At 37.7% G+C, this 27,146-nt stretch overlaps 1 long non-coding RNA gene across 2 annotated transcripts; it reads left to right on the forward strand.

The window, feature by feature from the left end:
- The first annotated feature begins 796 nt into the window (after positions 1-796).
- LOC140930847 (uncharacterized) lies at positions 797-27,146 on the forward strand. 2 transcript variants are annotated; one of them, XR_012164893.1, is made up of 4 exons: positions 797-949; positions 19,802-19,896; positions 20,825-21,216; positions 27,097-27,146. It is a non-coding gene; the product is annotated as an uncharacterized lncRNA (long non-coding RNA). The 2 variants fall into 2 exon arrangements; XR_012164892.1 differs by lacking the exon at positions 27,097-27,146 and having other exon boundaries at positions 20,825-21,768.

Here is a 27,146-nt window from a genome sequence, read left to right on the forward strand (position 1 = left end):
TTTTTTTTTACATTTCTTTTACTTTCCACAGTAACTATCCGCTTTAATTTTTTTTTTTTTTGGCCTTAGTTTTATTCTTAGAGGAACTATTTTATCACGATATTTTCGTATTGAATTGAAAGCCTAAAAACACATTGGAATCAACGTTCGTTTAATTTAAAATTACTCTACAACTATATACCGCAGCTGTACGTTTTTTGTATTTGGCTTTTCATTTCCAGGATGGAAAAGGATGGCACCCTGAAAAAACTGACGCAATATTTTTAAGTGAACTAGAATCATTATTTTGATATCTCTCCATTTACACGAAAAAAGATGAATTAAAATAATTAGAATCTCAGCTCAGCTTTTGTAGTTCAGATACACGGAACTTGCTAGGACGTAGCCCTTTAACTTTTCAACACTTTTTGCTTACATGTAATCAACGAGACTTACTCATCTAACAGACCCTCATACATAACCTAACTGTTGTCGCGCTTTTGTCGATTTCTGTCTTCGCAGTGACACCTCTCATAATAAGTTAAGTTTGCCTTGGTGATTTCATGTATTTCAAAAAGATATTTTGAAGGTGTATATTGCATGTTTTTCTTGAGATCTTAATTATTAGTACATAATAATGTTATTTTATTATACCGTGGTATTGTAATTTACTTGCTGCATGCTTCTTTTTAAAAAAAGCAGTTGTTCCCACTGTGTTGAGATTATCACGTGTTTTTAAACACACAAAAAAAGTTACTCATAATTTAATCAAATTCTAAACACGTCTTACATACAAATCGACCACTCGAAACGTAAATCAAAACAGCCGGAACAAAACACTTATCAATACAAGGGCTTGTGATATCTGTGTGATATAAAACTTCAGAAGCTAATAAAAGCTACAGAGACGATTTGTAATGTTGCAGTGACAGTCAAGATACAATGGGTCCGGACCGGGATTCGCAATAAGGTATGAACATTTTGCTTTGTCATATAGCCATGATATCTTACACACCAAAAGATATGGAGGTCGAATTGGTAGAAATTCGACTTTTTCCATCCCTTTTATATCGTTATTGGCGCTCAATAAAACGTTAGTCAAATATAAATTAGTTTTTTCTACTTTTTTTTTGGTTGTTGTTGTTTTTGTGGAAGCACGATAGCTTAAACCTGCCCATAAACTTTAGGGTCTGCAAACGTTAAGTCTCGGTCAGGGATGAACGGCCAAAACAAGAAGCATGTCGGAATCGTTTAAATGAAAGCTACTCTACGGCAAATTCCCAAGTCGAGTACTAGATACAGTTTATGTAGGCAGTCAATCGTTTCAATGTCTGTATGAATGAATTTTGATATAAATAATTCTTGAAAGCTTTCCCAACACCACTTTTCTCGGCTGCTGTTTAAGTTTATTGTTAGGAACAACTTCAACAATTCTGTGATGAAATTCTCAAAGGAAGAGTATCAAATAAAGGCTAATGAGCAATGCTTTCTAATGGAGCTATTTGCTTTATTTACTTGTTTTTTTTCTTAAGCATTTTTATGAGGTTATGGGTTAATCTGCAAGTTGGGCTTTGACGCAATTCATGGTTGACATAGATACCAGATATTTCAAATGCACTTGTCATTCATAAAACGACGATTACGCAGCAAAAAAGTGTGTCATTAAAATTCTGCATCCCCCCTGGATTGGTTTGAATGATGAACAACAACCTTGAAAATTTGAGAATCCTTGTTTAAAGTTAATATACAACTGTTTTGTAATTCTTATGTTAATCATACAAGTGTGGAGTCAGCTATTTTACGAAAATATTGTTAGAGTGTGGAATTCTAAGCAACGGAATATTTTCGTCTGGTAAGATTATGGGTAAGATAAACTTGGCATGTCTTTATTGGAATGGTAAGAAAACGTGGCTATAAACACACATTTGCAGAACTAGCAACGACCTGTTAAGTTTGTCCAACCCCCACACACCCCTCTTCACCGACAATGATCCTGAAGTCCTCTCCAGTTATGCCTAGTTATATTTCTACATAACTTCCTGTATGCTGGGCCAGTACTGTCCTTTACAGAGCCTCAGGTTACAAGGTGCACACGGAAAAACGACGTATAAAGAAAGAATGAAAAAAGGGCACTTCTTTTCTAATAGCAATATAGAACTACATTGGGTAAATTGACCCTGTGTATTTTATGCAAATTCCGTCATCAAGGAAAATGAAAAGTCTGACCATTTCACAAAAGTTTACTTCTCGATTTACTTAAGCGACTTAGCTATTCCCACCCTAGGCAAGTCATGCCGAATTAGGTTTACTGGGCCCTTAAGGTCAGTCTCATTAAAATCATTAAAATGGAATGATAGTCTACATTTAAAACGGTATGTTATGTACTACAGATTTTAGTGCGAATAATAATTTCTCCATTATGTTACTTTAATACAATTAGACACCTAGCTCATTTAAAGTTCAGTTAAGATGGGTAGGAAACTTTATTTCCATAAACTTTTCACCTTTGAGTCTCAATATAACGAAAAGCGTCTCGCTCATTCAGGAACCGTTTATCATAACACTCTTTATCTTATGAAGTTTATTTTGGTTTCTATTTTAGCAGTAGGCTAGCAGGGAAGTTCCGGTGTCGTTATTGCGTGTTTCACAACTGACTGCGCTTTTGTGGCTTTCAACTATGGCTACAGGAAGACTATACAATCACATTGATTTCGCATAGTGATTTTCGTGGGAATATTATGGTTTCATGGTGATTAAGAGCAGTTTCTTGCATGTTTTCAACAAAACAAATAATTTATCAGTATGAGTTAAAATTGTGTTTTGTTATTATTATTATTATTATTATTTTCTTGGATTTGTATTTGGTCTTGCATCCGGAAGGTGCTCTTAAATTAGACCAACCAGCTTACGTAAAGGAAATCTATAAATTATACATGCAGCGTCTAGAAAAGAAAATACTAGTCAAAAGAAAAAAAAAATCAGAATTAAATCTCCAGGCAGACCTGATCAACGGGCGAAATTCTCGAAACTGAGCTCCGAGGTAAGTTGAGATAATAAACGTTTTTATTTAAGGTAGAAACCTTCAAGCATGCATGTAACAGAAATTGACGTGTCAGCAAACAGAAAATATTACTTTGTTATGTAATTTTCACGTGAAAAGACGCGAGTTCAACTGTCGTACAACTGTAGTGCTATACTTACATCATGACAAGGCAATGCCTTTGAGTGGTATACCGTGAAGTGCCTCAAGATTCACGTAATTTTATTTCCTATACCACTCATCATGCCGACGTAAAATCGAAAAATTTGTGCATTACACGCAAATTCGAATAATTCTCTTTTATTACTAAATATGATATGGGGCAAACAACATCAAGCGATCGACAGTTCAAATTGTCAGTATATGTAGCTTCGTATACACCTCTGTATGTTCCGCTTCCATGTCTATGCATGGCGGGATTTCATTTCATTCGTCTCTTTTTTTCTTATTATTATTAGTTATTTATTTTTTTGAATCTCAAATAAATTTCTAGCTTGTCTGTCATTGACAATCTGTCCGATTTAATTCTACATTTCTCAACATTTCAACTTCTATGACAGACCTCAAAAAGACACCGGGTAATGCAGTCTTTTTGGCGGGAAAATCTGGCGACCAGCGTGTGCAAAGAAAGGGTTTTCTCGTCAGTTATGCACATTAAGATATCGACAGGAGTATTTTACCGAATTTAAACACATTAGTAATATCGATAAGACACAATTTCCGGAAATCAGGAAATATATTTTTCGTTTCGATAGCCAATGGTCATTTCGAGCCACAACGTCAGGATTTCCGTCCTTTTCAGATCTGTACGCAGCTTGCAGACTGTTTTTGAAATAACCTCTTGAATCACAATACAAGCAAGAAAGCATTTGATTCCAAGACAAGTGGACAAAGATGTCAAAGGAAATCCTTTAAAAAAATGGATAACGTTTGGGAGTGTACGTTAATCAAGAACAATTACTCAGCTTTATCACCAAAGATCTTTGCTGAGTTTTCGAACACTGTAGTACCCACATCTTGCTAACTGTCTTGAGATATATAATAGGAGCCGGAAAACTGAGGAGCTAGGTGTTTGCCCGGGATCATTAAGACGCTTTGTTTTTGTTTTGCTTTGTTTTTTCAAAACGTTTATTCTGAAAGGCCTTCAAGAGTTTGTACTGACAAGGGTATCTAATTTAACGTGGTTTATAACCGTGAAAAAAACAAACAAAAAAACAAAAAACACACACACACGTCGGATGACTCAGGTGAGAGTCAGTAATCGAGTTTTTCACTGTTTGTAGGAGACTAATGTTATTTCGAAACCGGGTAATAAAACAGACAAGCCAATATAGGGTCAAGATTGATGTCAAACGAACACTAAGGGCGTTTTTTTTTTTATGTTTTTAATTTTTTTTTTTTTTTTTACTACCTCTATTATAACAGACCAACGAAACATTCTTTGATTGTGGAAACTTCATAACTTACGCCTGTAATGGAAGATTTGGATTAATATGAAGCAGATAATAGAAATATCTCATAACGCTTTTCCACGTACATCCCTATCTAATGAAAGTAATAAGCTTGAACACTTAAAAGATAGCAGTTGGTGGAATTAGGCACACAGAAAGCTGGTAACAGTAAGAGAGTAAGGAACAGATTATCGACAGCAGGCTTAACACAAATGACAACATTACTTTCATATCGTTTTCTTATAAACTAAACCAATCGGATACCCACCTTCGACACTTTTTAGTAAGAACATTTCGTGATTGTACTTAAGTTCTAAACCGGACGAGTTACCACACAAGCTTGTTTTGTCTTGAATAAGACATTAATCTGTTGACATCAATCACAATAAAAGGTCTAATAGCATTCCTGGTTGAAGTGGTATAAGGCGCGAAAAATTGCATCGGTCACAAAAATGACTTTTTTCATGGTAGAGGAACTTGAAAACGCACGAAAATACAATCAGCTCTCACAACACCAAATGCCACCTTAAGATAACATCGGCCGAGTAGAGCATGAAAAAGTTTCTTTCTTTTTCGCTTTTCTTATGGATTCAGTTGGTTTTGTGAGGTTTTGCCCATATATCATGCAATCACTTGTTCCAAATTAACATTTCTGCCAACAGGTTTGCCATACCTGTCACTTGTATTATTATAAAGTGAATAAATTTTAGTGATACAATTTCGAGAAGAGCTTTGAAAAAAGAGATTGCATGCTCCTCGCTTGCAGAAACACTCAAGTATAAACTCCATTAAGATTCGAGCTCAAACGTACAAACCCTCGAAAGTTTAGTGGTCCGTGTAACAGGGAGAAAATGACGTCATCTAGACCCACTCAATCTACTTGATTTTTAATACCTAACATTTTTGGCTACTGATGATTATGCGGGTGGGTTTAAACTACAGGAAAGGTTATAAGAAGTTTTCGAGGCTGACAGGCCCATGATATAAGTAAGTACACTTCATTGCTAATCTTGCTAATGTAACATTCGCTTTTAAAAGCAGGTTCTGGATTGATTGTTAGTATGAGGGTATTTGGACGGATTTTTGCGCGATTAAGCCGTCGTGACAAGTTATAATCTTAAATTCAGTTTGGTACCTCCATGCTCAAGTACCTTTGTAAAGTCAATCATTTAAGTTCCGAACTTTTGCTATATGAACATTTTGAATAGCATCAAAAGGTTTAGCAATGCCAGGAGAGAAACTGGTAGCATAGTGTGAATGGATGACATAAAAATCCTACCGAAAAGCAAACGAGCAGTAAAATGTCGGATAAGAAATCTGTTATTAGTTATTTCTGTACCGAAAAAAAATTTCAAATGAAACTTTGTAGTAACAGTAAAAGTTCAAGTGGCCATATGGATTTACTATAAGATAGATAATAAATCACGAAGTAATCTAGAACCTTGGATAAGATAGTGAATATCAGCAAGGGTAGACTTACTTAACGAGAACAAAAAAGAAACTTCTTAATGAGCTTTTCTTAACCACTTTATGAATGACATGAAAGCTTGCAGATGGTATGCGTTTGGCGAACTAGTTTGTAATGTGGGCAGGCAAAGGTTATCTGGCTAGCAAGTGAACAATCTTAAGAACACGTGTAGATTTGGCAAAAAAGCGCAATACAAGGGCTATCCATTAATGCGCGACGTGTTTAGTGTAAAGTCCTGTTATCAATTTATCAATTCAGATCAGTGTAACAAACAGCCTCGTCCCCGTTTGCCGGAATGCTTTACATGGAAATGATCGTTCTCTCCTGTCGGCTTTACTCGTTGTTAGTAGGCTTCAGTTTAAGATCAGAGTTGATTATTCTTGATCAGGCTCCTTCAGCACGCTCAGTGAAGTTGAAAAAAAGTTGAATATTGATGATAACCTTTGACAAGAAGAACTTTTTCTTTTATTGCGTGGGTTGTCACGGATTGGCTAAACTCATATCTCTCGCCTGCCCCTTACAAGTGCTGAATTCTTATTTTTCCCAAATGGAATTTATGTGCTTATGCGATTATTCTTTGTGATCTCAGCCCTTGAAGTGTTAAATCAATACAACAAAAGTCTGCCAGTGAACCGTCGCCTATTAAGAACTCGAGAAACGTTCCTTTGTGGACCTTATTAAGCAGTGAACTCTTGCGAAAAATGCTATTAAGAACATGCAGTCTGCACGGCGCTTTTTCAATATCTGTGTATTATATCGGCGATATTTGACTAGGTTTGCATAAAAAAGTAACACTTTTTAGAAACACATGTAATAAAAGGATCATCAAAAAATACCAAAAAAACTACTACTCAAATAATTATTCAATAGTTTGATACATTATGTCCTGGCAGGAACGCTGTTTTTACACGACAAGCGTTTTGGGCAAGCAACCACTAAAAATGGCATCGATGCCAAAATTTATGGCCCGTCATTTGTTCGTTTACACGACAAAATTGACAGTTTCTATGGTGCGGTAATTTTTTATGGGCACTGCTGAAACCAATATCGACACCTCTAAATTAAGGGGTCTTTCGATACACGTTGTCAGCAGTTTAACCGCTTTCAAGATGGCGGACGGCAATTGGGACTAGGCTGCAAAAATCCGAAATTCTTTTTAGAAAGATTTTTTAGGAAAGTCTGGAAATTTTGAGGTAAGTTTAGCAGGCAAGTTCCAAGAATTTTAGAACGTTAGAGTCAAACAAATCTGTAAAATTCGTAAAAAAAATGTTTGGAGATTGAAATTATATCAATAATGTTTCTGCTGGCTTAAATAGTGGAGAACTCATTGCGTTTGTAAAGCTATTTGCAGTATGGAAGAGTGAGCAGAGAAAATTGGCCTCATGGCTTTATGCACAGTGGTTTTACCATCCAATTGTATATATATAGATCCAAAAATTATTGGTTCAGTATAGTTCCACAAACATTGCGGATAAACGTCGCTAGTTGCCCATGCTAAACTACGTTATCCACAAGTCGCTATTAGGCGATTTACCTTATAAAGGTCTTTAAACCTTATGATATTTGTGAGTTGAACTTTTAGGATTTTTCGGTGAAATTCAGATTTTTATAAAATCTTTTTTGAGATATTTAGAACACTATTTAGCTGAACTGTTTATGAAGCGAATATTTAGGATTACTGTAACTCTTTTGTTATGGCAGGATATTTTGAGAGAGCGGTGAACTATAAATTTTCAAGAATAAATGGCAAAAGGAAGTTAACTGCTCACTCCCTGCTTTTAGCAACACATTAGGTCGTAAAAGGCGCAAAATCAGGGGCACCCAACGAGAATATACTTCAAAACTACTTAAACATAGCATTGTAACCGTATTTTAGTATTTTAACGGTAGATATTGGCATATTTTTATCCCCTAATAATTTTTCATCTGTTCGGATTTCCTAGCTGAAAGTCTAGTGATCCGAAAATTATTGGGATTAAAACTTACCTTTTCGAAAATTTCAGCCAGAAAAAAGACTCCCGAAAATTCTAGGTGACCTTTTTATCGGAAATCGATAGAAATCGAAGTCACAAAATTATCGATTAACAAAATCGATAAGAATCGGTGGTAATCGATAACAGTCGATAAAAAAATCATCATCCATTTCTATCGAAAAATCATCGATATTAATGGAAGTCACAACTTTTTTCTTTAGCGATTTCTATCGATCGATATCGGAAATCGATATTCATCGATGATTGATATCGATTACTATCGATTAATACCGATTATCGGTTTATCGATTAACTACGTCTGGCAGATAACATGCGGCACTGTGCGCCAACTCATCGTATACGACATGCAACAGTTGTGCATTTGTTTCGGGTCAAATCACCACATGGATACTTCTAGAAAGTCACTCTCTTCTCTAGCTGGCAATCGTGTTTTTTGGTGTCGCCAAATTGGTGTGATATAAAGATAATTACCGGAAGTGCAAGAAAAGGAATTTGAGAAGAATCCTAAACATGATGACTATTTAATTTACTTACTATTTGGCCTTTAAAATAGTAAAATCAATATACGACATATAGCAAGAGAACTAGGGGGAAATAATTTGATAGTGAATCCTGTTTAAAGTGGCTATGTGTCTGAAGACATTATACATAGTGCCCTACCCCTGCACAAAATGTTCCTGTAGAGATTCTGTAGAGTTATAAAGTCAATATCAAACAAATTTCATCCGGGAGCACCAACCATACTATTTTTTGCATAACATTAAAACTTGAAAAAATTGGCCCAGTTTTTTCAAGTTTAAATCCTTGCCATCTGTAAGTTGCAACAGACGACAGAAAACTATTTCAGTGCCCAAATGTAGTTTAAATAACAAAACTGGATCATTATTTGTGAATTCTGTCAATGAAAGAAAAAAGGTTTGGATGGGTTTGTACCCTTCTAAAAGCACCCATCAGACCAGACAATACTTTAGTAATTAACTGACTTTTAAACTTAAATATTGACGTCGCAGAATCACTTGAAAAAGAATCTACCTATTTAGGTTTGCAAGATTTTATCTAAAGCGAAGAAAAAGGGTGGCATTTATAGGGTGCGTGGCAATTTAACAGTGAGCACAAAATCAATCAAAACCAATCCCCCCCCCCTCCCCACTCCCCAACCAAATACTTAATTTTCTTAGTTGTAAAGTTGATACAACCAAAATCAATCCTTTACATTACCGCTCTCAGTGATGTCTTAGTGCTTACACGAAAAACTCAAGAACGTATGGAAGAGAAATTAAGGTTGATTAGGCAATTCTTGTACGTCCTTTAAATCGGTCTTTAGAAATCGCTTTTATTAGTTTTGCTGTAGGTTATTTTTGTATTCTTGACTATTTGGAAGAGAATGACGGAGGCTACAGGATTGCATTTTTTTTTTCTTTTTTAGAAGAATGTTTGATAACAATCATTTATTTATCAGCTCTCTCTGCGTGATGCCTTTTTTAAGTGCTAAAAGTGACCGCTTCAGGCTATTGAAGCTCGAAAAGCACTTTGTTTAAATGTGAATTTCAACAATACAACTCTCATTAGCAATTAATCTTTTTACGCTATCCTTATAATAAGTTCATTGTTCTAGCTCAAATACGCGATTTTGAATAAATCAGTTAATATTCTGATGGTTCTCAATCATTTTTATACAACGGTCTATCCAACATGTTTTGGAGTGATCATACCACACCGACGGGCAAAGCAAAAGAGAGAAAAGTCTTTGTCTAAGGTGAGCTTGAATGTTCTTCCATAAATCGCCGTTATGACAACGAATGTTCGTCGCGTATATTAGTAGCGCTTTTCTATTTTGTCAAAACAAAATCTTGTTCATGTTTACCAAAATTCCCTAGTTTCCCCGGCTTCGGATCTAAAGGTCGTTGAGCAAAAATCATGGGCTAGCCCATCGCAAACAACTGTAAGTTAATTACGCGCCAGACTTAATTACAAGCAACGAATACAAATACGTGTTTTGAGATCTTCCTGAATCGACCATCATGTTGGCAAATAAGCTTGCCAACATTTATTTAGATAAAGAGTGAAATCAGGCTGGGTTCAGTTGCATGTCTTAATTAGAGACAAAGGTACCTGAAAATCAGAGCAGATACGTGTCATTTTATCTTAAGTTAATCACTTACAAACATATCAGGTATACAATACCGTTGTATAACTGTTCTATAATGTCGACGGTGTTGTAGTTCTTTACAAATCGCTAATCCTTGTTTAAGTTATTAAGTACCTTAAGAAAACGCTCTGACGTCAGCTTAAATGAAGAGGAGTCAAGGTCATTAGTAAACCAATTTTTGCGGTCTTCACTGGGCTGAGTTTAAGGCATTTCAATTCTATTGACACAAAACAATTGAAATTTCGTTTAAAACAATTGTGGTAGACAATAATAGTTTGCAGGTCTTCAAGAAACTCTGTACTTTGAACATGTACGGAGTGGCTGTGCACCGCACCATGTATCGGCATCTGGATTTCGGATCCGGGAATTTTTTTCTCGTGGAATCCGGAATCCAGCCATTTTTTTGTGTGGAATCCAAGATTCTAGTCTTGGGAATCCAGAATACAGCTTAAGAAATCCAGGATCCACCAAACAATTGCATTCAAAAATCAAATTTTAACTGGCAAAGAATCCGGAATCCATGACATGAAATCCAGAATCCAAGATCGCCGTTATGTGTCCCTGATGTTAATAGGTGTGTAGACGCTACGGTTAAACACTGAAAGGTACAATGATAAGATCTTTAGAATAAAGATCCCTTTTGTTGGTTGAATACTACAGACTACGGTTGCCAGTGGCCGGGATCTGTGTTGTGTTGATCGGCTGGGCGGTTAGCGGCCGGTCATAGAAACTGAAAACTTTCTTAGGCAACCTGGACTTTGATAATCGCCCCATGAAAGGGAATCCGCATTCCCGAGTTCGTGAAAGTTTTGCTCGTGGAATCCGGAATTCGGGAAAATTTTGCCTGTGGAATCTGGAATCCAGGGCTTTGGAATCCGGAATACCAGCTTCCGGAGTCCGAAATCCCACTGACGATTGGAATCTAAAATCCAAGACATTCTTTAATTAGATTACCTTAGATAGGGTGATCGATGATAAAGTACATTTATTAGTTAGACTTACATTAGCAAACTTCTCTAGTCTTCGGTGAGTCAGCTAACAGTCGTTGAAATAAACAAATATACTAGTATGGACAAAAAACGTTGAACCATAGGGTCACAGGATTTATAAGTAGAGGAAACATAATTGTCGGTACTTGTGAAATAACTCAGTTTACAGCTCTCCTTTTAGCTGCCTTGTGAAAAAAATGTTTTAAGAAGGAATCCATCAGGAACTTGAGTAATTTACATTTTCAGTGGACAAAAAACCTTGTACCAGAATAATTTAAACAATATCACATTCTTTTTTTACCTTTTTCAAAGGCTACAGATGTAATTGATTGTCCGCGATAACAGCAAAGGAAATTTCTTATGCGAGCCCGAGAAAATAAATGTCAAATTTCAAAAATGACATCTGACACATGTAATTTTTAGAATTTTACCTGTGTTTTCACAATTCTTGTGATAGTTGACATTCATTTTCTCGGGCTCCCATGAGAAATAGTCTTTGGTGTTATTACAGATAACTAATTGTAACTATAGCCCTTGAAAAATTAATGTAAAAAAAAGAATGCGATATTGTTTAGATTATTCCGGTACAAGGTTTTTGTCCACTGAAAATTAAAATTACTCAATTTCCTGATGGATTCCATCCTAATATCCGTTTTCTAAAAAAAAAAAAGTTCTGTTTTTTCTATCTTGCTATTTTTGCCAAGAACATTTATTGCTACAAACCATTTAAAACATCTCTCGCTACATGGTCACCAACCAACAGTCCCGACAGAGTGTCTGACAGTCACCTTGTTTTCATTAAAGCCAGGTCACTAAGCGTGCAGCGACAATGTATATTCATCGCATTGTTCTACCGTGCCGGTGAAACCTTCTTAATAGCTTTACAGATTGAGTCTCTCTGCGGCTTTAAGCCGGCAAGGGTTTGACACATTGTGCATAATATGCTACTGGCAATAATTATGCTACTTTTTGTAAATTAAGCTCATTTTAACAAAAAAATGCAGAAATTATGCTTCCAATTTTTACTTAAAATTTGTTGCAAACACTTCAATAAACATGGAGCAAACAAGGAAACGGCAAACACATACATGACCTCTTTTAGTCTCTCCTGGAGACACCGCTGACATTTTTCCTTGCACGTCTCCTGGCCTTGGGTACTCTAAAGCCGATTAACTATAATCCAGTATTAATTTTAGAGTAAAAGAGAGTTTCTAGAGGGCATTTTCTTGCTACTGCATTCGAGCAATCCTTCAGATCTCAAAAGCTCCACATCTTTTTATAGTGAATAATTATCAAGCCAAGAGATCTAATCACTGATAAATCAATTGGCAATCAATTTTCTCCACTTCATTTCTGCCAGCCAACCCTTTTTAAGTGGTCTGTTGTCATTCGGAAGACCAGCAGAGATTGATCATTCAGGAAAATTTTGCGGTAAAAAGCTGAATGCAAGGAATTGCAAAAAGCTAACCAACAAGATGTTTTCTTCAGCGCATAGGCAAACTTAGAATACCAGCATTCGTGTCCATCTAAGCAGTTGCCGTTTTTCCAGAAGGTACAATTAATGTAACCTGAAGTGCAATATAGCGTTTTACCAATGCGAAGAATTAAGTATTTATCACTGAAATACCGTCATCAAAACCACTCTGCATAAAGTTTTTACGAGTGTTTCCAACCCCTTTCTAGGGGAAAACAGTCATTCTCCCAAGTGCCATTAATGCAAACAATCACGCACGCATATGACTGTAAGAAAAGCTACTACATCTGTAGATATTTCTCGAAGCATTAATTTGTCATCAAGCCAACATATAACACCCTTTATCCATATAAACCTGGTTTTAGCAGTTTAGACTGATAAATGCGGATGTCTAGGACTGTTATTTTTGTAATAGTTTAGATACATGACCGAAGTATTGGAACCCTTCGCAAATTTGGTGCCATATTGCTTTCAAGTGTTTACAGTGACGAAGAAACCATCGGAACATTTTGAATTAAATGTCACAGCGAGAATAGCACCCTCACAGAAAGTGTGAAAGAGAAAAACTGTGCTTAAGAATCACGTTGAATGGACAGAAAAACACGTTACTTGAGTCACTCTTGTGTACTCTTACCTGTCTTTTAGTTGGAAGCACGGAAAGCTTTACAAGATTACTACGTGAGAGAGGTAAGATGAAGTAATTAGACATTGAAAAATAGCAATCAATCGCAGCCAAAAAGATACATGCAACCAGTTTTAAGTCGCGGGGATTAGTCCTTAAAGTGTAAGTAAGCGGAATACTTCTCCGCCTCAAAATGGGATTATAATTTAGGAAGAGTGCTAATACAAGTTAATCCGAGCGGCGAAAAAAAATCCCTTGGAACAAACAAAACGTCGCCATGTCGTGTGTTCATCATGGCGATGGAGCGAACAGGGGAGGATAAAAAATGCAAAAAAATCGTTAGTGAAACTGATAACGATATGATAGCAATAGCGAAAAGAGAATTGCAAAACTAATGTGAAATTTGGGGCCAAAGAATCAAGAGTTTTGTATCTTCTTTGATGCTCCCGAGCAATTTTGAACGATTTTTGACTGAGAATTAAGGCTCATTAGCTCACCCTTAATTAACGTAATCATCACCTGCCTTGATGAATGAAAGTTATCTGGCTTCAAGAGAAGAATGAAGGTCCTTAGGATTGTCATTATGAGCGCCCAGTGGGTTGAAATTACTTTAAAGTCATTGGGCTTTCAAAAGAGACTTGTTGTTGAAACGATGGTCTAATTATCACCTTTTGGCTCACTAAAATCATGCCCCAAGGACATAAATAATCAAAAACCGTCACCGAGTCTTTTCATACTATCTATTCTTTAGCTTTAGCAAAAGGATTCACCAAGCTTTCTCTGAGAGAAAAACGGAGCTGTGGATTTCGCTAGTGTTTAAGGCATTTTGGGAATTCACTTGGTACAAGAAATTCATTATCTGATCCACAGAAGCTGAAGCTACTTGCTCCAGCTAACCATACAAAAAATTTCCATACGACCACACAACGAGTAAAACTATTATCACATGTAACCATGACATTGCTACTCGTGTGTTTTACAGCCTGTGAAGCAAAGTTATCACAATGTGAATTGCTTTTACTCAACTATAACTAAAACTCAAATATCGAAACGAGCGAATAGGTTTTTTGGTGGTTCTAAGAGCTGTCATTTGTGCAACAATGTGGATCAGAGAGGGCCAGTATAAAATCCATTTTTCTTACTTTTCTTTCAAATTTGCCACTGACGTTTTAAAATGTTTCTTAAGAGTCGCGTGTCTCCTGTCAAATACCTTCTATCCAAACTATAAAATTCCCGACTTAGAAGCCTCGTTCTATGCTAAGGCCATAGAATTCTGTTTCACTAGAGCTTCAAACAAAGACCCACAAGCAAAGCCCCTGTTTTTATCTACATCATGTGAGGTCTTGAGAATTTACAAGTAGACAAGCCAAGCGTGATGCATGCTTTTGGCATGTTTTCAACTTCTCGACATATTGCTTATAAGATTTTAAGGGAATATAGAAAAGTTTTCTGAAAAAAAGACAATTGCTGTGATAGTTCAATATACTGCATTGGAGATTGGCTCATTGGGACCGATATGGCTCTAGATCATCCATGGTTCACAGTCCACCTTCCACAACCTTTGGGAGAAAACCTCACAAGTTACAAATGAAACTGTATCACAGTCTTATTTTTATTTACCTCAAAGCCAGAAAACATCGCACAATGTTCACATGTAAGCGTTTTCAAAAGGAAACAGATTCAGGTAGCTTTTACCAATAAAGCCGCCCGTCACATGGAATTTGCACGTGCAGAAAATCACTCATTTACTTCTTCCCACAATAATCGCATTGATGGGCGTCAAAATGCGGGGTAAATTGCTAAAGCTCGCACCGAATTAGTGTGCAGTAATTTTACTGTTTTATTACTAAACGGAAATTAGACACGCTACTTGAGATTGTTAATGTAAATTCTCACCAAGAGGGTTGACAGACATCATTCTTTTTTATTATTATTATTATTTTAACCCGATTTAATAACGGTTTTGCATGTGTTAAATAAGAGGACAGCTTGCCATGCCCAAACAAAACGGAGTGGACGCCGTACATATCGTTAAAGAGCTTTAAGTCTAGATGATGTACCTCCACTTGCGTTTACTTCAAGTACGCTGTCCTTAGATAACTAGCTCTGTGGAGAATATAAGGTAAGACCAGTGATGTCCTCGCTATTCTATTCAGAGCGACCAGGAGTCTTTTTGAGACTGCTAAGCAAGTTTTTCTTTGTTAAGCTGTGTATATGACAGGCAAAGTGGTCTTTACTTTACTAGTAAATAGTCGTTTAGTTCAGAAAGATATGAAAGTGGTGGTGCTTAACACACATCCAGTGATTTTGAGACATGCAACGCTGAAGTTCTCCGTTACGATTATCATCTTTAATCTCTTCATACCAACCCTGTCTTTCTTTATTTGCAATACGTTTATAATACGCAAGCCCATTAGAGCACCGGCAAGCTATTATGTAAAGGGAGAAAGAAAACTGCCGAAATGGTAGATGACAAATGATTAAATAAAAACGCGAGCACAAAGAAAACTTTAGAATAGCACGTTTATTCCTATGTTTCCCTTTTTATCTCGGCCTGTCGTGAGTGTTAGTGCATGGAAACCGGCAATTAGCAATAAAAAGCGCCGAAAGCTCAGGCTTTAAGAAACTTACACGCTTACGGTACTAGCCACATGGTTTAACGTGATATTCATGGAATACGGCTTACGTCAACAGTATTCATAGAGTTGGTCCTATAGTTAGTGAACTCAGAGATGACCACTGGATCTAACGACTTTTGCTCTGTAAAATTATAACTGTTCAAATATTGCCTAGGATTTTCTAAAGCACGAGAAAGGCTATGAATTCCTTGAGAACCGTTCCATTCGTTTAAAATAATCGGATCTTTTCCACTAACTTTAATACCTAAGATTTTCTGAAGCTGTGTTTTTCACATTTTACTGCCATTAAAATTGTCTCCTAGAATTTTCTGGTATAAAGACAAACCGTCCTGTGTAACCTTCTAACGAAATTACGACCGGACCCATGACGGTAGCTTACAATTTCGACAGAGACTAAGAAGCCACCTAAAACTTTCTAGTCGACCAAAGTTCCCTTAAGACATCCGAATAGACATATACTATTAGTTTTTAGGGCACTGCTCCAAATTAGCCTAAACAGGCTTCTAAATCATAGACAAAACCATTTGAGAGACTTCTGAAGATGATTGGAAACATTCGTTCGTCAGTTGCTCCTGATGATTTATTGGACTGGATACAACCTTTAACCAGAGACTGAGCAACTTATTCATGATGGACATTAAAGCTCCAGATGACCTATACCCTCTCACCCAATTGATGGAGCAGTCTAGAATTTTAGGGCAGGCTGCGCGCAAGGACTCGTCTGAGTTCGAATTCGTGAGAAGCGTAAGATTAAGCTTGTCTAAATGGAACGACGAGGACCTTAGGAATTGCAGACCACTTAGCTTCTTGCAAGAACTTTTCTTTCCTGCTCAAATGTCCTTATTTTCACGACGAAAAAAAATAGTGGTTCTGATATAGGCTGCGGTTTGCTTTGACTATATAAGGCATATACTTATTCCTGACTCAGTAGTTACATACAGTTCACTTACCGTCACTATAATGTTGAAAATCGCAAATAAATGTCTCTTAAATAATCAGATACTGATCCTTTTGTGGAAACGGTGAGAACAAGTTAGTACTAAACCGAAGCCGAGCACAAGCAAAAACGTCACATCTCTGAAGACATTTTAAATACATTTGAAAGTATACACAAACTCTATTGTTGAAAAACTGAGTAGGTACAAAAAGTCGAAATGTTCACATCAAAGATAACACCAGATTTCAATTACTCTGTACTATTGTTCCGTGTAGTATACTTAGTAAATAAGTAAGTTTTCCGGCAAATTTCGCAACTTTCCTAATGAAGTGAGCATGCACTTTCAAATTTACTTAGAAAACTTACACCTTATAGACATTTCACAATACAGTCAAACCTGCATATAACGGCCCTGTATATAGCAGTCACCCTGTACATAACGGTCACCTTGCCATTTCTCAAGGACAGGTTTGACTGTATTCTGTATTGTAATTCGTAAATAGTTGAGCTTAAAGAAGCAGATAAGGCAAACGAGACTGCCCAAGCCAGAATAACTTTTTCATGGGACCGAAGCTACCACAAAAACCTCGTGTTCGTTAAAGACAGTTCTCAGCCCTAAGCAAACGTTATACCAAGCCTAGGCGAATCTTTTTCAGTGTACATTTATTCAATTGCAAAGTACGATACCATTAACAAGGCGAGGTACGAGGGTTTTTTTTCTTTTTCATTGAAATAACAGCCATATCAGACAAAGTGCCTAAAATTAATAGCTCAGTATTATTTTTTCCCACCCAATAAGTATTAAACAGCACAAGAAAGACAGGATAAAACGTAAGTCACTAAATGATATTCGTCCTGCAAAGTACATCATCAGTCCCTAGAGGACGGCTCAATGACGAAAACAGGCGGCCATTTTGAAATTCATAACAATGGTGCTGATAACGTTTCCTTTGTTATCATTCTTTCAACAAGGAGGTTTTGGTATCACATCAAATTTTCACTGTAAATCACTGTAAACGTATGCTAAATTAATCGCAAAAGACGTTATTTCACCATAGAACAAATCCCCTTGAGTACAGTTCTTAAACAACACTTGATAGACTGAACAATAACATTTGTCTTCAGGAAACCAGTTCATTGTCATTTTAGAATCTTGCTTTGTGGATATATAGTGTGCTCTTTTTAGATGGAGAGAGCAAATCAATAAAACTATCACTATCAATCAGCTTTTTACCTTTTTTTGTGGAGGTTCACATATGTCTACAAAAGTATTCAGATTAGGGTCTTTCGCAAATATCACGGTTTGTTTTTTGGCTGCGTAACTTCAAATTGTTTGTATAAAGATTCCAGTTTACACCACCTTTCCTTTAAGAGGGAAATTTAATTTATTCAGCTGTACATAATATGATGATGTGCCCCAAATGAACAAAAAGGAGGTGGCCAAGTACAAATGATACGCAAGCACAGATGTAGAACTGAGCTGCCTTACAACAACTTAAGGGCGAGGTTTCTCGTACATGGGAAGTGAGGCTCTTTGTAGCTAGCTACTTGGGGCCACAGAAACTGCTTCAAGCGCCCTAACACTAGCTTGTATAACGGCCAAACACGTGATGAGGGTGTTAACCAAAGGCTTGATCACCTCTTTCCAGCAGAGAGTGTTAATTTTACTGGAATTGTGGAGGACGAAAAACTAGCAGAACCTAGTAATTGGAAATCCAATCAACTGCAACAACAGTTCGTGGGGGTCATCGCAAATCGGGACCGGTCACATGTCCTATTAGTGCAGCGCTAATAACTCGTTTCAGTTCTTTGTTCCTCTGAATAACAGTCGATAGCATTAAAAAGTCGCACGAATCTGGAACATTCTAGAAGATTCTAGTCCGAATTTCGAGTTGCCATACGTTAAGGAACGTGGACACCCAAGTGTTTGAATCAATCCAAACTCTGTAAGTTAAAAACCTTGAAAACTGCATTAGAAATACTGATTGGCACTTAATTTTCTGGTCACGTACACAGTACACTGTAAGGCCTATGCATAAACGGTGTTCTTTTTCTGCACACCATATCACTACCAAGAGCACAGCAAGTCTCAGTTTAAGAAATATTCCAAATTTCGTTATATCAGACTTTTTTTCTCTGTACATTTTCTTTAAAAAGAAGCAACAAAACGATAGAAGACTGCTTCACAAGAGCTTTCATTTGAATGGTAATATCCTACTATTTTGCTCAAACAATGATAAGCTGGCGGGGAAAGATATTTTAGGTATCGCATCATATTCCTGGAAGTGAAACAGTGGATGTTAATATAAACTGGGAACAAGACGCATTAAGAACAATTAAAATCTTGTGTCATGCTTTAGTTTCGTAGTCTTTGAACACACCAGTACACCGAGAGTCTTTGTTCCGGTAGAATAAAAGATATCAAACGGCCTTGGACGGTTCAGTAATCTTAGCTCAGAACTTTTATCTGTAAGGCTCCGGGTGTTAATTGTTCAAATAAACAAAGAGGCTGTGAAATCGTTCCGTGGAACACTGGTTTTTATCATAACAGAGTTTTATCAAGTGTTAACTATTGCTACGATGCAGCCTTCTGTTCGCAACTTACAAAAACAGCTAAGGAGTTCTTGCCTCGAAGTTCTCTTAATGTTAAATCCTTGTTATCTTCACTACAACTATTGGATCGGAATACAGTTTATTTCAACTAATATTAAGAGTGCAGTGTTGCTTTATCTTGGGCATCCAACGGTGTTTTGGCTTTAAACCGAAAATAAGACCATCAATCACCATATTTCATAAGTTAATAGTTCGGAATACCTCAACGAAGACTGAATTGCATTTGTTCCATTAAAGAACATAAGCTATCACGGATGAGGTTTTTAAGACTGATAATTATATCTCCCTACAAAAAATAGCTGGTAGAAAAATTGTTTTGTTCTCTATTTTGTTTTTGTTTGTCAAGGAAATGAAAGCAAAAGACAAGCTTATTTCATTGTGAAGTACTGAGGACCCCATTTTGTTAGCTTTTCCAGTCTTTAATGAGAAGTATATTTGCCTTACAGATTGAGTAACCCACGCATGCGTTAACTAGGAGGACGAAAGAAGCTCAAAGTTATCCCTTAACATACAGCCAGATCTACTATTATCCTGCTGTAAGGTAACGTTTCTATCTTTAATATGCCAAAATTAAAGCAAAGCAATTTTTCCCTTTCATGTAGCAGCCATAGATATTATGACAAAGCTAAGACAATTGACGACTCTAATGGGGTGATTGGAAGTGAGCGTATAAGGCTCTGAAGTTCAGATTTCAACTTCAAGTGAAGTCAGTGGCTATTGAACACAGAGGATCTTTGTTCTCATAATGTTTTGGTAATTACTGATAAGCAAACAATTGACAAACGACAGAGGAAGAGAGCGTGTCGCCTCTTGAGTGTCTTTTGTAAGAGGTGTATGTAGTTGCAAGTGTTAATACAAAAATGTGTTAATACAAGCAATCGTTTGGGGCCTTTTAAATCATACACTTGTCACCTCTTCTCATTCACAGGTAGGTAAATTACCGCCTTATTGGTGAAAAATGCAGTATAGTTAAAAGAGTTTTCAAAGTTGGTTTTACAGAAAGATAACTATTCAGAATGCAACTTGTAAACAAAACGAGTTTTTCTTTACACTAACATCGAACTTATGCCGTTGGCAAATGCCGAACATAGCTCAAAATCTAAAACAAAAATAACATTTGTCAAGATTGCGTAGTATATACTTTTATATACGTCAAACGTATCTGTTATGTTTTCTCTTTACGACTGTTTTGTAGGAAGCTACTTTTTAAGTAATTCTGACCTCTGTTTGAGCAAATAGAGGAACACAAGAGAACTTCACTTCTTTGGTAGAGGTATGGAGCTCTTCATACCGTTCCTTTTGTCGATAACTATTATTATTATTATTTTTTTTAAAACCGATATAAACTGAGACTACGTAGTCACTAAGTATGTATCCACGAATCATGCAGCTGCGTCGATTAGTGGTAATCCAAAAAAAAGTAAAAATACCTATTAAACCAATTAAAATCTGTCTCTTACTCTCTGAAGGCTTCCAAAATGGTGTCACCCCTTGTCAAGTTCGTGGTTACTGTGTTACTGCTGTTTACTGCCATGGCAGCCAAACCGAAAAGAAAGAAACCACAGAACCATTATTGGAGGGTCGCGCCATGTCAGGTGCAGAAGGCTCTTATCCAGTTGAATAGCAAGAGATGGGGGATATGCAAATCCATCACGATTACAACTACTGGTTGTCGTGGGGGCTGTTTATCTTCGGCCAGACCTTACAGCCATGGAGTTGGAATTGCTACAAGCTGTTCGTGCTGCTCACCACTCGAGTCAATCATCAGAGAACATAGAGTCCCAGGATGCGGGGGGAAAACTGTTTTAGTTCGCCTCCCAGAAGCTAAAAGGTGCGCCTGCAGGCCTTGTATAAACGGAAGGTAACAAATCTCATGTGAGCTTTTCGCGTGAAGAAATGATTGTCATTCTTATTTTGAAGACGACCGTGTTAGTTGAAAACGGGAGAATGTAGTAAACGACGGAGTGGAAATAGCGATCAACGACTCTTGCTTACTGTGTTTAAACCTTGAAAGTTTATACACGAAAAAGAGCTCCACACACTGATCTGACACATGTATGCAAAAGAGGTGTAATCAACAGGTGTTTAAGGCAAAGTTTAACGTAAACTAAAAAGACATTGTACATTGCTATGGTAAGTGTTTTGTAATGTATCTCATCAACGGACTTTGTTTGCGGTTTAATTCTTGTAAAAAACTACATTCAATCAAATTAGTTCAACTTATGTTACTTTGCAGTTAATAGTGCCGCAAATGAAACTGAAAGTGTTATTTTCAGTTTCATGGTACTTAGTATCTAATTATTAAGAAATGTTTCGCGCTGCTATAGAAAATCCAATATTGCCAAACTAAGCAAAGACCCTGCGGCGATGTCGGACTCATTTACTCTGTATTATTCAAAATAGGTGCGATTTTGCAGGCATAACAGGCCAGAGCCCCGATTTTAATGCGCGCCCGAGGAGGCCTAATCTCCACAGCAACCACCGCAGATTGGTTTCCAATAACAGGCAGGCGTTGCTTTCGTAATTAGTTTTAAGTATTCCTCCAGACACCTTTGGAGAGCGCCGGACACATTGCCTGTCAAGGAACTTTGTACTTCTGATTAAACGAACCAGACATCTCAAGGAAACGCGAAATTTGATCAGACTATTTGGGTATTATAAATTCATTTCACGGTCGATTGAAAATTTGGAAGTCGATCTTCACGGCTGGCTTCGCAATTGATAACTACAGTTTTCTCGCCGCATTTGGATTCAAATAGGCTTGATACGCTTTCAATGGTTTTTCAAGTGCTTCCTTTTAAGAAAATAGTGCTCCGATGGCTTATTTAACTTCTTTCAAGAGTAGTATGCCGTGTCAACATAGGCGACCTTCGAAGCGAAAACGGCGAGTCGGCGTATCAAGTTTTACTGAGGAGCCACAAGTAGGAATACACTCTCTGCTGGCACATCTTTCTCCGGTTTGGAAGGAACTCTGACCAAAGAAATTTTTAAATCTTCTCTATTTGAACGTTTGAGAAAGGCCGTCAACAATGCACATTTTATAGTCGCCGGTGTAAACGAAAGCAAGAGCTCGAGCTCTACTTCACTTCTCCTTGAGGAACAGCAAGACCGATTATCTGATTCAATGGACGACCTTTTTGATCAAACCGCGAAGGATTCAAGTCTTTTTTCTCTGGCTTAAGACGGTGTAAGTGTCGATGTGCCTCCAGTGACAAATTACTCTCCAAAAAGCCCGCCAAGCTCTGTCGAAATCCCGTCAAAATCTTATTCGCTGGCAGGAGCCCAACACGCTGAATTACTCCAGATTTTCTTCCACTTCAACATCTTCGTGGTCGCTTGGGCGATCTGTATAATCAACGTCACAGATACAGTATGGTTTCTATATCATTTATTTTAGCCTCCTTGAAATGTTAATCATAATCCAAAAATTATTATTACAGGTTATCTTTGTATTGCTACTTGTTTTTTACTTAATAGGCCAAATTATAAGGCTACCCTCTCCCTCAGAGCTTACAGGCGGCGCGCCCAAGATTCTGAGGTGATGGTAGTCTCTTTCTTCATATGTCGGTCATTATCCAAATTATTATTGTAGGTCATCTTTGTACTGTCATTTGTTTTGAAATAGGCCAAATTATGGGGCTACCCTCTCCCTCAGAGCTTACAGGCGGCGCGCCCAAGATTCTGAGGTGAAGGTAGTCTCTCTTTTGAAATGTCGGTTATTATCCAAATTATTATTGTAGGTCATCTTTGTACTGTCATTTGTTTTGAAATAGGCCAAATTATGGGGCTACCCTCTCCCTCAGAGCTTACAGGCGGCGCGCCCAAGATTCTGAGGTGATGGTAGTCTCTTTTTTGAAATGTCGGTTATTATCCAAATTATTATTGTAGGTCATCTTTGTACTGTCATTTGTTTTGAAATAGGCCAAATTATGGGGCTACCCTCTCCCTCAGAGCTTACAGGCGGCGCGCCCAAGATTCTGAGGTGAAGGTAGTCTCTCTTTTGAAATGTCGGTCATTATCCAAATTATTATTGTAGGTCATCTTTGTACTGTCATTTGTTTTGAAATAGGCCAAATTATGGGGCTACCCTCTCCCTCAGAGCTTACAGGCGGCGCGCCCAAGATTCTGAGGTGATGGTAGTCTCTTTTTTGAAATGTCGGTTATTATCCAAATTATTATTGTAGGTCATCTTTGTACTGTCATTTGTTTTGAAATAGGCCAAATTATGGGGCTACCCTCTCCCTCAGAGCTTACAGGCGGCGCGCCCAAGATTCTGAGGTGAAGGTAGTCTCTCTTTTGAAATGTCGGTCATTATCCAAATTATTTTTGTAGGTTATTTTTGTAGTGTCATTTGTTTTTGAAATAGGCCGAATTAATTATGGGGCTACCCTCTCCCTCAGAGCTTACAGGCGGCGCGCCCAAGATTCTGAGGTGATGGTAGTCTCTCTTTTAAAATGTCGGTCATTTATCCAAATTATTATTGTAGGTTATTTTTGTGTTGTCATTTGTTGTTTGAAATAGGCCAAATTATGGGGCTTCCCCCTCCCTCAGAGCTTACAGGCGGCGCGCCCAAGATTCTGAGGTGACGGTAGTCTCTTTCTTGATATGTCGGTCATTATCCAAATTATTATTGTAGGTCATCTTTGTACTGTCATTTGTTTTGAAATAGGCCAAATTATGGGGCTACCCTCTCCCTCAGAGCTTACAGGCGGCGCGCCCAAGATTCTGAGGTGATGGTAGTCTCTCTTTTAAAATGTCGGTCATTTATCCAAATTATTATTGTAGGTTATTTTTGTGTTGTCATTTGTTGTTTGAAATAGGCCAAATTATGGGGCTTCCCTCTCCCTCAGAGCTTACAGGCGGCGCGCCCAAGATTCTGAGGTGAAGGTAGTCTCTCTTTTGAAATGTCGGTCATTATCCAAATTATTATTGTAGGTCATCTTTGTACTGTCATTTGTTTTGAAATAGGCCAAATTAATTATGGGGCTACCCTCTCCCTCAGAGCTTACAGGCGGCGCGCCCAAGTTTCTGAGGTGATGGTAGTCTCTCTTTTGAAATGTCGGTCATTATACAAATTATTATTGTAGGTCATCTTTGTACTGTCATTTGTTTTGAAATAGGCCAAATTATGGGGCTACCCTCTCCCTCAGAGCTTACAGGCGGCGCGCCCAAGATTCTGAGGTGAAGGTAGTCTCTCTTTTGAAATGTCGGTCATTATCCAAATTATTTTTGTAGGTTATTTTTGTAGTGTCATTTGTTTTTGAAATAGGCCGAATTAATTATGGGTCTACCCTCTCCCTCAGAGCTTACAGGCGGCGCGCCCAAGATTCTGAGGTGAAGGTAGTCTCTCTTTTAAAATGTCGGTCATTTATCCAAATTATTATTGTAGGTTATTTTTGTGTTGTCATTTGTTTTTTTGAAATAGGCCAAATTATGGGGCTTCCCTCTCCCTCAGAGCTTACAGGCGGCGCGCCCAAGATTCTGAGGTGATGGTAGTCTCTTTCTTGATATGTCGGTCATTATCCAAATTATTATTGTAGGTCATCTTTGAACTGTCATTTGTTTTGAAATAGGCCAAATTATGGGGCTACCCTCTCCCTCAGAGCTTACAGGCGGCGCGCCCAAGATTCTGAGGTGAAGGTAGTCTCTCTTTTGAAATGTCGGTCATTATCCAAATTATTATTGTAGGTCATCTTTGTACTGTCATTTGTTTTGAAATAGGCCAAATTAATTATGGGGCTACCCTCTCCCTCAGAGCTTACAGGCGGCGCGCCCAAGTTTCTGAGGTGAAGGTAGTCTCTCTTTTAAAATATCGGTCATTTATTCAAATTATTATCGTAGGCCATCTTTGTACTGTCATTTGTTTTGAAATAGGCCAAATTATGGGGCTACCCTCTTCCTCAGAGCTTACAGGCGGCGCGCCCAAGTTTCTGAGGTGATGGTAGACTCTCTTTTGAAATTATAATTGTAGGTTATTTTTGCAGTGTCATTTGTTTTTGAAATAGGCCAAATAATGGGGCTTCCCTCTCCCTCAGAGCTTACAGGCGGCGCGCCCAAGATTCTGAGGTGAAGGTTGTTTCTCTTTTAAACTGTCAGTCGTCAACCATAGTATTATTGACTTTTCATTTTCCCGAGTTCATAGTGGCAACTTCTTTATAGTTTTACGTGATTTGTGTCAAAGACAAGACCAGGCTAACAAATTTATTCTACTTTATGCGTGGTGCGACAATCACCGTGGCTGACTGGCCTCCAAAGTTCCTTTATAATTTGGACGCTTCTCAGGAGTTCCTTTACTGGTTGTAATCCAGAATTGGCGATTCTCAACAGCTTGAAGCTCTAGCATTGCATCAGTTGGTCCATGGACGGTCACCTTTTCTTGTCCCGAGTACAATATCGATTCTCGATTCTCGACTCTCGATTACCGTATCTTGCTCGTGCGAGGCTTCGGCAACGGGACCAGTACTAAGACCATTGCAGGAAAACTGTTTGGTAGAAGAAGAGTAAAATAGTGCCTTTTGGTGCGTTACCTGTCTGATGCTCGGTATATCACTGCCAAACTGCGCAACAGAATGCGCGAAAAACCCCTCCGGTACTTGAGAAAATACGATTTTTAATATCCACCTAAAAACCTGAGCGATGTGATTTAGTAACTTATTCATGGTGTTCAGCTTCCGGTTTATTCAGCTTATTGCCAGTTGTAGGCAAAAGTCACGCGCACATTATCGCACTCTAACTGGGTCGATTGTGAGGAAACTCTTATGTCAGTCATTGACTAAAAAGCCCCGCGCGTTAACTCTTGCCCACACTGATCGCCAATTCTACTTGCAAAGTGTTGCTGATTGAGTTGTGTAATGTATTCTAGAGAGTAAATTTAGTACTAACCTCGCAGACAAGGATGTAATGAGGCATTTATTTGCGTAGTTAGGCCTGCTATCCATTGGGCAAGCATCCCTTTTATTTTCTTTCGATAGCCTGTCCATGCACTAACCTTTGGGTACAGAAACTAGCTGCCCTTCGCAGTACCAAAACTTGATAGTTTTGGCGTTCAATATTTTTAACGGGTGCTCACAAAACACCGGGACTGCATCGTGCGCCTTTGGCGCTTTGGTACCCTGCGAGCTTTGGTTCATCGCCTTTGAAAGATGGAAATTTTGATATTCCCGCGTAAAAGAAGACTGATAAAACGTGTCTTTCATTGACTACAGTGAAACGCCCGGAAATGACGGATGTTTTGAAAGAAACGGGAAAACTGATAAAATTAAATATTTGTTTTGATAAGTGAAATTAATGAGAAATAACCATAAACTAGTTTTGTTTTTTTGTTTTTTAAAAGCGGTTTGTCTGGTACCAGATTTGTACAATTACTTTCAATCAAACATCGATCGGGTTTTGTTAATTATGACAGAATGTAATTTAAAAGCATTATGTTGACAGCTACAAGGAACATGCTTGCCTTAAGCTGCGAGTATCCCGCCATGTTTTAAACAAAGGGCTTCCGACCAAGCCGGCATTCTAATCCGCCACAAATATGTGAAGCACGCGTCTTTCAAAGTCGCCTAGTACTTAAAATCGGGGCTCTGGCCTGTTATGTATTCTGGGCATTTGTCTAAATTGTTACGCATTGAAGAGGTAATTAACTTTGAATACAAGCTGTCCATGTCGCCTGTTCAGCTAAAAGAATGATTCAGAATGACCTATGGATCCATGATGTACTTATAAATAATTTCTTTTTTATCCTCAGACTTTATTGACACTCAAACGTACTTGTTCAAAAAATTAAATAGAAAAGAA

This window comes from Porites lutea, chromosome 3 (assembly GCF_958299795.1).
Source record: "Porites lutea chromosome 3, jaPorLute2.1, whole genome shotgun sequence".
Taxonomy (NCBI): domain Eukaryota; kingdom Metazoa; phylum Cnidaria; class Anthozoa; order Scleractinia; family Poritidae; genus Porites; species Porites lutea.